Raw genomic sequence first — 11,625 nt, forward strand, 5'->3', positions numbered from 1 at the left:
TTGAAAAGGTTGGTTACTTCATTTATGATTTTAGGTTGTAGCGCTTGTAGCATAATGGCAAAAGTTGTCCTCTGTGATTGGAGATGATGTGCTGTAAAGATTGCTCGCAAATATATGAACCATTTTTTTTGGTGTTGTGTTAAAAGTTGACAGTTGCTCGGGACCGTATAAACAATGAAAAAACAAAAGCAGATATTAAACATATGTTTTATTCTTAGGGGAGAGGAATCTTTCATCTCTATGTATTATTTGTTTTATCTACCCTAGGACTGGTATTGTTCATGTTTTATCCCTAGCATAGGTAATTTACAGCATGTGTATGAAATTGTTTTACCTTAGGGAGAAGAGAACAGGTAATATACAACATAATGTGTCTATATTACATCCCTGGCAACGCCTAGAAACCAGCTAGAACATGTATTTCAGTCAATCTATATAACATCCTGGGCTATGCCGGGAAACCAGCTAATCTCTATTTAGTGACTTGACCACCAAAATACCTCCATAAGTGTGTCCTTTCTTTTGAACTTATTAGATATAGGTATCTAGAAATGTGTGTGAAATTTTGTTGAATGCATTGTTCACTATGATTTTCTTATTGTTCTACACAAATTCGACTGTAGCGAAATAAAACAGTAAACTTAGTGTAGTGTTAGAATAAAGAGCAAAGGAAAAAAATTAGAATCATAATCTGTAATTGCAAATCTAAATTTGCTAGCGTGTACCAGTATTTGCCAGGTTGTGGAAATTTTGAATTTATAACATATAACAAAATAGGTTGGTTTTCATTGTGGATATTTTTGAAAAGGTTGGTTACTTCATTTATGATTTTAGGTTGTAGCGCTTGTAGCATAATGGCAAAAGTTGTCCTCTGTGATGTGCTGTAAAGATTGCTCGCAACTATATGAACCATTTTTTTTGTGTTGTGTTAAAAGTTGACAGTTACAACTGAAATACTCAGCTTGTTTTTTTTTTATTTCGATGTATGTTTTTTTCTTTTTTTAAGTGTGACATGCGGTAAGCTTAAAAAAAGCAATTAATTTCTTTGTACATAGTTTGAAAAAGAAATGATTCTATAATTATATTTATAGATGGTCATGCGGGGAGGAGAAGGGTTTACAATGTATTGTGGCGGGTCCTGTTCGAATGGATTATCATATGACAATTACAAAGCCAACAAAAGAACAATAATCATCAATCTTTACTCCTATAACTTTTATTTTATTTTTTTTTTTTGTCTATTGATATTCATATTAAAAATCTTGTTTTTTCTATTTATTTTAAAAAGAAAATACAACATTGTTATATATGGGTCATGAAATTGCATTCATCTGCAGAAGATCTAGCTAATTTGCATATTCTTTTGAACATTTATTTTAATTAATTCCCTTTTAGTTTTTTCAGTTTTTTTTCTTCAGTCAACTATTACATGTAATTATATTCATGCAGATATTGTACATGATTTATACTTGCGTAATATTTGTGTAAAAAGGTTATAGTAAACACAAACCTCTTTCTGTATATATTTATGTATGTGCATATATATATATATATATTTGTTTAAGAAATTTTGCCTGCTCAACTCCTTTGTCAGTTTTTGGCCTACAAAAGACATGAAACTTAACATATAGGGTATTCGAACACATGCAAAACTTTATACTTGGGTTTTAGCCAGGGAAAATTGGTGCAAAAGTGTGAAAATTAAAGAAATGGAATTAGCCAGGTGAAGGTTGAACGACGGCATGTGTAACGTAATAGCTATTGGCTGGTGTCTTAATTTTTAGCCTTGCAGCAAAGATGTGTTCATAGCTCAGGCATTAACATCAAAAGGGGAAGTAAATCGCAAGCTAAACGTTTTGATTTCGATTCTTGGTGGTGGCGCACGAGTCTTTTTTTAAAATTTTTTTTCACTTTTTAAATCATTTCTATATATTGGATCCAAGATCTACAGCAGATGTGCTAACAGTTATCTCATAGGATTAGTGAATCTCTTGACAAGGGCTTCCTTTCTAGAGCAATTGCAGTTGACATATCAAAGGCCTTCGATAAGGTATGGCATAAGGGCCTACTTCACAAGATTTCCAGCTACGGTATCACTGGAAATGTTTTCTCAATCATTAAATCATTTCTCTCTGATAGGCTCATAAGCGTAGTGGTTGATGGGCAGAAATCAGAGGCCCTCAGTATTAATGCTGGAGTCCCTCAGGGGTCGATCCTGGGCCCAATTCTCTTCCTGATCTACATCAATGATCTCCCAAAACACATACTTAAATCATTCATTGACATCTCTGCTCATGACACGACCATCTATGGCAACACATCTAAGGCCGTAAATGACAAAGTTCTCTCTAATTCTCTCTCCTCTGATCTTGAGCGCACGGTACAGTGAGGGAAGTGGTAGCTGGTTACTTTTAATGCATTTAAAACCAAGCTCCTATCTTTACATCATAAACACTCTGATCCCCACCTGGCATCAATTGAAATAGATGGCTCTTGTCTAGGGGAGGCTCCATGTTTTAATAAGTTTCTGGGATTGACCTTTACTCCTGACCTGAAATGGAACACGTACATCAAGTCTGTTGCCGAGGTCGCTGGAAAAATGGTAGGATCTACTGCTCCAGAAGATATCTCACTGTTGATGCAATTCTCTATCTATATAAAAGCCAAGTACGTCCAAGGATGGAGTACTGCTGCCACATCTGGGCAGGAGTACTCCGTCTCTATCCTGCCTTGACAGAGTACAAAATAGACTTTGTGACTTAGTGGGGGATGCTCTTTTCTCTTCTCTGCAACCTCTCTCCCACAGAAGAGACGTAGCGATCCTGTCTTTGTTTTATTGTTACTTCCATGGCAAGTGCTCGTCTGAGCTCCAATCCCTGGTCCCCCTTGCCGATCTTTCATGATAAAACCCGTCTAGCTGAAACCACTGTCAAAAATTTTCCCCACTCTTTAACTGTGCCAAATCCAAAACGTAGATTCCATGAACAAAGCTTCTTTTTTAGACGTGCACGCTGGTGGAACTCTGTTCTGTCTGCCTGTTTCCCAACTGACTACAACTTGGATGTCTTCAAGTCCAACATAAACAAATTCCTGATGAACTGCCCCTTTAAGTAAGACACTTTATCAAATCTCAAATACTAACGATTACTACGATGCTATCCCATTGATTACTGTACACGCAATAACCCTTATTCCCAAGTGGCTTCCGGGCTTTGATATGTGGTGACTTCCATATAAAAAAAAAAAAAATATGATAATAAATACAAAATCTGCATTAATCAAAATATCATATTTAAGCGTATTTTATGATCAGGCAATGCCGGGCGGCCTGCTAGTCAACAAATAAAATAATTTTTACTTTGAAAAAAGTATTAAAAATGTTGCAACATGCAATGTGTGTGTGTGTGTGTGGTACAAAATATGCGTAAGCGTTCGGTCACGGACGTTTAGAAAAAGCCCTCAGAAGATAAAATGTTATTTATCTTCATTGTATTTGACAAAAGATATGTGCACAGAACCTCCACAATATGAATAGAAAGGCACATCATAGATATAAATAGTTCTCTCCAAGTTTCTTCTGATGATTGCAGATAGCAAAGATGTAAACTACGTAAATCTAATCCCATCATATCTTTTTATTTCTTTGCTCTGTATTTCTTACATATCCAGGTACTTATTAATATTTTAATCACATATTTTAAAGCTAATTAATACTAGAACGGATTAGTTTTCTCACCATACTTAATACACACACGGTTTCTTTTTAATGTTAGAGGGAAAATCTATCTGTAATCGCTTATTTATTTAGAATAGAGCAAAACTTTATTAAATATTAAAGTATGATACTTAATACTCCCCTCCACGCAGGGGCGTAGAAATATCTGGTGTATAAACCAGGCACATGGTTACACTTTTTGGAGTGATGGACCTGTAGATCTTCTCAGGTCACCCATCTAGGAGAAAGAAAACTGATATTAAAATGGGGGAGGGAGGCCTCCTCAGTCATAGTCGACAACCTTCCTAGAGCTGGTGACTAATAAATTCTCTGGTCTGCAAATTTAAATTGTTAAAGGAGTAGATAAACTTTGTTTATTGTCAGCTTTTACGCTCCTTTGTCTATTAGCCAGGTGCAGAAGTACAATAACAGGGACCCACCCTATACTTGTTTGGGATAAAAGTGAGTAAAAAAAATGACAAATAAAAGGAGAACAGAACAGCTAGTTGTATTCATATGCATCCTTGAAATTGACAGTCTGGAGGTATTCAGTTTTCTCCCACTGCAAGAACTGTGACATTAGGGTCAGAAAGTGGGGTTGAGAAGGCACACTGACCTGCAGAAAGTGACTGGGCAGCCCCACCAACATTCCCCGGTAAGGGCACCTCAGACGATTAGCAATAAACTAACCCCTTCTCAAAGAGAGAAGGCAAAGCAGAGGAGGATGAACCTCCTAGAACTTCTCAGGAACAACATTACACCGCAATCAACAGGGACTAGATCATTATAAGAATGGTCTAATCTCAGTTGATTTTAGGGGTCAAGGATAAAAATCTTGGACTTTTGTGTGACCGTGTAGACATCTTGAATCAATCTGTTTTGTTCTCTAAATCTGGGATTTTGTAGATTATGGCATGGAAACTTGATCTTAGTAGAACTATTTTGGACAGCGATAGTATCTTTGGGTTTAGCTAAGAATTAAGAATATATATTAATAGGAATAAATGAAACTGTGAGAGAATAGAAAGGTCACCAGTTAGCAAGCGCTAACTAAAAACATACATTTTGTAAATGTTGAATAATATGTGTACGTAAGTATTTGGCAGCATGGCATTGTGTATGTGCGTGTGTTGGGTTACCTTGTCCTGTTAATGCGTGTGAGTGGGTAGTAATTTTTTCTGTTTGGCTGACTCTTGCTAGCGAGTAGGTATGTCTGCATGAAATGGAGAAGGCTTGTATGTGAGTCATTGAGTCCTTTTTACCTCCTCTGACCAAAGGCTTGGAGATGAGGTGTTAAGCAGACTTCTGGAGTCCTATTCAAGGTCTGTCTGGCTTGAGAATTCTGTGTCTCTAACTTTTGACTATTTGGTTTTATAGAATTTTCTAACTTTCCTGTGAAAACTTCCTTTCTTGAGGAAATGATAAAGAAAGCATATCGAAATAAACCAAAGAAACAAAGAGGGGTAACCAATTTGAGCCATTTGCTTTTTAGCATTTGTGAGAATCGCTTTGTGATCGTTTTCCTGCTTTCCAGCTGACTACAATATGGTTGTCTTTAAGTCCATAAACAAGTTTTTGATGAGCCGTTCCACTTAAGTTAACAAATATACCAAATTTCCATTACTAACGATTACTATATAGTCCAGTTAACTGCTGTACACTCTTAATCCTTATCCTCGAGTGGTCTCTAGCCTTCATAAGTGGTTATGCCTATGTAAAAAAAAAAAAAAAAAGAAAGTTGTCACAAAGTATTTTTGTAGAAACCACTAGATTTTACTTTTTTATTTATTTTGATTTTGTGAATAAGCATTTAATTGATTAATATTCCCCTATTGATATGGTTATAACAACTCAAGTAAATAATTTTATGAAGCAAAATAAATGAATACAAACAAGTTTAAAGATGCACAAACGCAAAGATGGCTGACATTTATTAAATTTGGCAAAACAAATTTGCTGGCTTGCTTCTATCATTTTAGCCCCAAGCAAGTACAGCATCTCTGACCATTGCAGCTCATTTTCATTGATCCTAAGCTAGGTCACATGATAGGTGTTATTATAAAAAAGCACTTATTATAATTCTCCACATTTTGAGGGCAAAGTTTAGACCTTTAAGTTTAAATTGTCTGATTTTATTTTGTTTCTGAATTTTTTAGATGAAGATAGATAATATGGTTGTTCTACCAGGACAACCACAGAGGGGACTGGTCTGGCACCTATCAGGCTTTTAACTCAGCTAAAGAGATTTTGGTAAAAATCCCAGAGGTGACTAGTCTAGTAATCAGCAACCTTGGGTCATTTTATTCCGGCGTCAGTGGAGAATCTATCGAAGCACAATGTTTGCGAAGTTAGAACTTGAGACTCTTCCTTTCAATTAAATCATAAAAGAACTTTCTCATGTAAGTAAAAAGTGAAATAAAATAAAAAAAACAAAACTTTTCTATTATTTATTCCCCCTCCCCACGAGGACAGAATTAGACACTTGGTCGTTTTTTTAATATATGTCTGAGCTTCAGTCTATAGTTCCACCCTGCCAAACTTTCACAAAAAGCACTCGTTTAGTTACAACCATTATCACCAATTTCCCCTACTCTCTATCAGTGCCAAATCTAAGCACAAAGTCCATGAACAAAGCTTCTTTCGTAAAACTGCTCACTTGTGGAACTGTTCTGCTGGCCTGCTTCCCAGCTAACTACAACATGGCCATTTTCAAGTCCAATGTAAACAAGTTCTTGATGTCCCTCCCCCACCCCCTAAAATAATTAAATTTCACCCAATTTCCACAACTAGCAGTCCCTATGCTGTCGTCTCAGTGACCACCTTACACTCATTAATCTTTATTCTTGAGTGGCCTTTGGACCTTGAAAAGGAGTGACTCCATTGTATAAAAAAAATGTATACATATAAAATTCAGCTCCCCCAAAAAAAACATTCTGGATCGAGACAAAAATAAAATTACCTCAGTTTAAAAGGATTTATTCTTTACTAACCGAGGATATAAAAGATGAAGTAAAGTATCAAAACAGATGTTACACTTTGCTCCTAGCCAAAGTGAAATCTATAGATCTATAAAAGTGAAAGTATCTGTCTGTCTGTGTGTCTGTGTACATTTCCCTACGCAATAAATGTCAATTTTTAGTCTACAGACTCGAAATTTGATATACAGGGTATTGAGATTTGGGAAAATTGATGTGATCGGTTTTTGGCCAGAAATTTGGCGATTAAGGGGTCAAAGTTCAACGATTTGACCTTTGAGAACTCTACCGAACTCCTCCGACAATTTTCGGTCTACACACTTGAAATTTTAGATATAGGTTCCTTGGACATGGATCTAACTTAATAACTTGATTTGAGCCCAAAACAATAAATTTTAAGGGGTCATAATAGGGGTCAAAGTTTTAAAAAATTGACCTTTTTTTTTTGTTTGCTCAACATACACCTCCAAATATCTGTGCAACGCCGGGCACCCATGCTAGTAAACTATAAACTAGTATTCTATGCTTGCATTTTCATTCAGTACAGGATAGAAAGATAAAATTGTCGCCATAGAAAAGACAGGATTCCATTTCCGTTTGATGAAAATCAGTTTTCTTTTTTTGTGGCAGACCATCTACTAGTTGGCCAGTTGTGTACAAATCCCAAGAGTGATAGGAGCCTTCTATCATGTCTGAAAGTGACACAATGTTCAACAAGTGAGAGCGAAAATGCGCCACTGTACAACTCATGCTCTTTACCGATCCAAGTCATGACAAGAGGATCATTGCTAGCACCCTCAAAATGCATCGCTGGATTGCCACAAATAACAAGGACCTGCCTAAAGTGATGAAAACAAAGTTTCCAGCCACAGTTAAGGTCTTTGATATGGTTTCAAGTGAGGGTTGGATCATGCCACCTCACATCTTCGAAGTCAGCTTAAAAGTTAACGCCAAAGTGTATCTGGATGTGCTGAAGAGTGTAGTTATCCCCTGGTGCAATCAGGTAGCTGCTGGCAGACCCTAGATGTGGCAGCAGGATTCGGTGCTGGCCCACAAGTTCAAAGAGACCCAGGCTTGCCTTCAGGAGTTCTATAACTTTGTACCCTTCTCTCACTGACCCCCTCTTCCTCCCCCAACCTGAGCCTACTGGAGTACTTTATTTGGTCATACATCGAGAACATCACCAGCATGACCTCTCACAACACCAAAGCAAACCTGATCGCCGCCATCTGCAGAGTATTTACCGAGCTCCTGCTGCCACTTGTGGAAAAGGCATACACTCAGTTTTGGACCTTTATCGAGGTGGTGATTTGAGGCTGAAGGCGGCTACATTGAATATATGTCAGCTCTACTACATAATCAAGTTACCTGAATTTATTTTTTTTCAATAAAAGTTTTAAAATAAAGCTGTTGTGTTGTTTTCTTTAGGGCGACACTTTTAGCATTCCACCCTGTATATAATTTTATATACTTGTTGTTGAGAACCTAATCTCTTGGTTGTGTTTGCATACAATCACTTGGACACTGATATTTAGTTTTTAGGAAAGTTTATTAATTGGAAAAGAAGTCACAGAAAACAGAGAGAAAATCCGTTGTTTTAAAGTGATAGATTGCTTGCATGCGCAAGAGAGCAAGAAAAACAGACATAGCTTGTCTCTTGTTACAACTAATTACACGTGAGACACTGCCTTTTATGTGTCCTCTTAACTTGAAGTGTCACTAGGGAGAAGAGAATTGTCTCTGCACAGAATATTTTATAAACTTCCGTTTCTGGGGTCATCTGTGTCTCCTAGATCTTATTGAAACTTTTCTGTTCAAATAACATCTTTCCTTATGTAACATTATGAGTTTATAACTATTAGTCAAACCAAGGTGTTAATATAAAAAAGCATTCCCCACATTTTGGGGGCAACGTTTAGACTTCTCAGTTTAAATTGTCTGAATTTATTTTATTTTGTTTCTGAATTTTTTAGTAGAATTTGTTGTATTTTGACTTTTGTTCTCATCTTGAGTGTTGTTTTCACAATGTTTCAGTCAGTGTAACCTCCAATCTCCTTCAGGTGTATTTCTGGGAATCTGAACGGAACTTAGAATGAAACCCTGTATTTAATCCACAGGAATTGCATTCTCTCATTCACTGGTATTTTTTTAGTGTCGCCCGCATTAAGGATTGAACCTTCACCCTCCAGGAGAGTGTAACATACAATTGAATTTTACCAAGTACATTATCTGCTGTGCCATATTGGTCCTTGCTACTTCCATAGATCAAATAAAGAGTTCCATTCTAAATTCTGCGCAGGTTCCAGAGTTTCACAGAAACAATCCAGAGTTCAAGATACACTTGAAGAAGGTTGGAAGTTACATCGACCGAGAGGTTGAGAAAATAACGTTCAAGATAATAACAGTAGTTCAAAGAATCTACACAATACAAATTATTTTGTTTCAAAGATGAAGATTAATGTATGTATTGTAGTCATTGGGACAGTAGCGCAATAATTGTTTGTGGTGGAAATTTGGTATAATTAGATTATTTACGAGGACGGTTCAATAAGAACTTGTTTACATTGAACTTGAAGACGGAAATATTGTAGTTGGTTGGAAAGCAGACCGGCAGAACAGAGTTTGACAAGCGGGCAGTTCTAGGAAAAAAAACTTTATTCATGGGATCCACATTTAAGTTTAGGCACTGATAGAGAGTAGAAGAAATTGATAGTTATTTAGGCTAGACAAGCGTTTTTTGTGAATTGGCGAGGGAACCATAGATTGGAGCTCAGTCAAACACTTGTCATGAAAATAAAAATAGGGCAGAAACAAAAGTAAAGTGAAAGATTTTAAATTAGGATTGAGGAAGTGAACTTAATGAGAATACCTATCACGAAAAAAATGGGTTAATATTAATTTTAGTTGAATCCAAACAATGTTGCTAGATACTAATTTAAAAAAAAAAAAAAAGACTTATCACATAAAACCATTAAATTCAATGATCATGTTACTATATAAATTTAACATTAAATAACCACCCACTTTTTAATTAGCTAGCATAAGAAAGAACAAGCATTCACTTTTTTTCCCCAACATGACTGCCATACTTTTGTTATCAAAAATAAACATAATTTTTTTTTTTTTTTATCATATTGCCATTCAGGATAATGTTAAGGTTAGGGGTATCAGAGAGCATGACTAATCAACCCTCAGACTAGCGGGGGTGCCCAGCATTGCCCAAGTGGTGCAGTAAGCCCCCCCCCCAAAGTTGTAGTAGCAGGGCAGGATCAAAACAACAGTAGGCAGCCCGGGTGGCAAGAGATGTTGTTAAAAAAAAAAGTGGTAGTCAGCAGGCAGGCTCGAACCCGTAATGCAAAGGAGGTGCCCGGCATTGCCAGGGTGTGGAGAGGTGGTGTAGTAAGGAACCCCCCGGAGGGGGGGGGGTACAAAAAAGAAGTAGTAGCGTGGGTGCTGTGTGTAGGTGTAGTAAGGAAACCGGGGGGGGGGGGTAAAAAAGTGGTAGTAGCGGGATGGGGATCAAAGCAACAGTAGGCAGCCTGAGTGGAGAGAGGTTTTAAAAAAAAAAAAGTGGTAGTAGGAAGGCAAGCTCGAACCCGTAACGTGAAGGAAAAAAAAGAAATGTTATAAAAAACATGACATCTTAGCTGATGTTTCCATTGTACAACTGGAAATTAAGCATAGTCACTTTGAAATTAAGCATAGTCACTCCAACCAAGATGATGACTTTGCGAAAATGTCGATGCAAAAACCAACTTCTTGTAAAAAACGACTGAGTTTGGGGTGAAGAAATTAATGTTTTTGGCCAATTTTTCGATATTTGTCGTTTGAAGGTCGAAGCTTTAAAACAATACCAATTTTTTATTTTCAGAATCCATCGCCTCTATTAAAAAGATTTTGCGAGACATACAAACACGCACACAAGCACACATTTTGCCTTTTATATATTAGACTAGCCTTGGTGCCCAGCGTTGCCCAGGTGTTTGGAAGTGTGTGTTGAGAAAAAAAAAAGTATTAGTAGGCAGGCAGGCTTGAACGAGTACTGCGAAAGAGGAAAAGAATGTGAAAAAAAACATGACGTCTTTGCTGTTGCATCCATTGTCAAACTGGAAGTGGTGAAGGTTTAAATTAAGGCTAGTCAATTGAAAAGAGGGGATGACTTTCAAAAATATTGGCGAAAAAAGCGACCCCTTATTGTAGAAAAGTGCCCAGTTGAGAGTGAAGGAATTAATCTTTTAGTCAATTTTTCGATATTTATTGTCCGAATGGTCGAGCTTCAAAATGATACCGATCTCATGAAAATCTGTCACCTCTGTCGAAAGTTTTAAACAGACATACAAACATATATACATACATACATTTAAACAGACAGGTGAGATTTATGTGTGGCACCAAAAACTGCAGGAAAAGATTATCGTTTTTTATTTATTTTTTCTTTTAGATGTTTTTTAATAAATCCGGCATAGTTATTGTTATACCGGCCTTCCTTGAACAGAGGAATTTACACTGATTAGCACTATAAATAGCGCTAGTAATTCCAACACTGGGGGGAGAGATGCGACTGCACTTCAACTGCTAGCTGAGTGCCCAGCAGATATACACGCTTTCCTATCTTTGTACATTATTGTTAATACGCTTGTTCCTTAACCGAACCTCGACTTGATTTTTCTTATTTTCACTGTTGTTCCACGACACTACAGATTGGCGACAAGGAATCGAAACGACCATCACTGCAGAGAATCACCAAAAGTGATTGAAATAAAGATCCGTAAAATCTTTACAGCAGAACACCTTCGTCATTTCAACAGATATTTGGACACGCGAGGATTAACAGCAAATTAATTACTACAATAGTAATTTGGCAATGGGAAAAAACTTGCTACCAAAATCTACAGTGAAAAACGCGAATGTTGTCAATTATTTAATAATCAAACT

The 11,625-nt window shown here is 36.8% G+C and overlaps 1 protein-coding gene across 1 annotated transcript in view; it reads left to right on the forward strand.

The window, feature by feature from the left end:
- The window catches only part of LOC145276570 (uncharacterized), a 137,831-nt gene that overhangs the window by 30,499 nt on the left and 95,707 nt on the right, over positions 1-11,625 (forward strand). The window lies entirely within an intron of this gene.

This window comes from Euprymna scolopes, chromosome 5 (genome assembly GCF_053919585.1).
Source record: "Euprymna scolopes isolate OS-2025 chromosome 5, ASM5391958v1, whole genome shotgun sequence".
NCBI lineage: Eukaryota > Metazoa > Mollusca > Cephalopoda > Sepiida > Sepiolidae > Euprymna > Euprymna scolopes.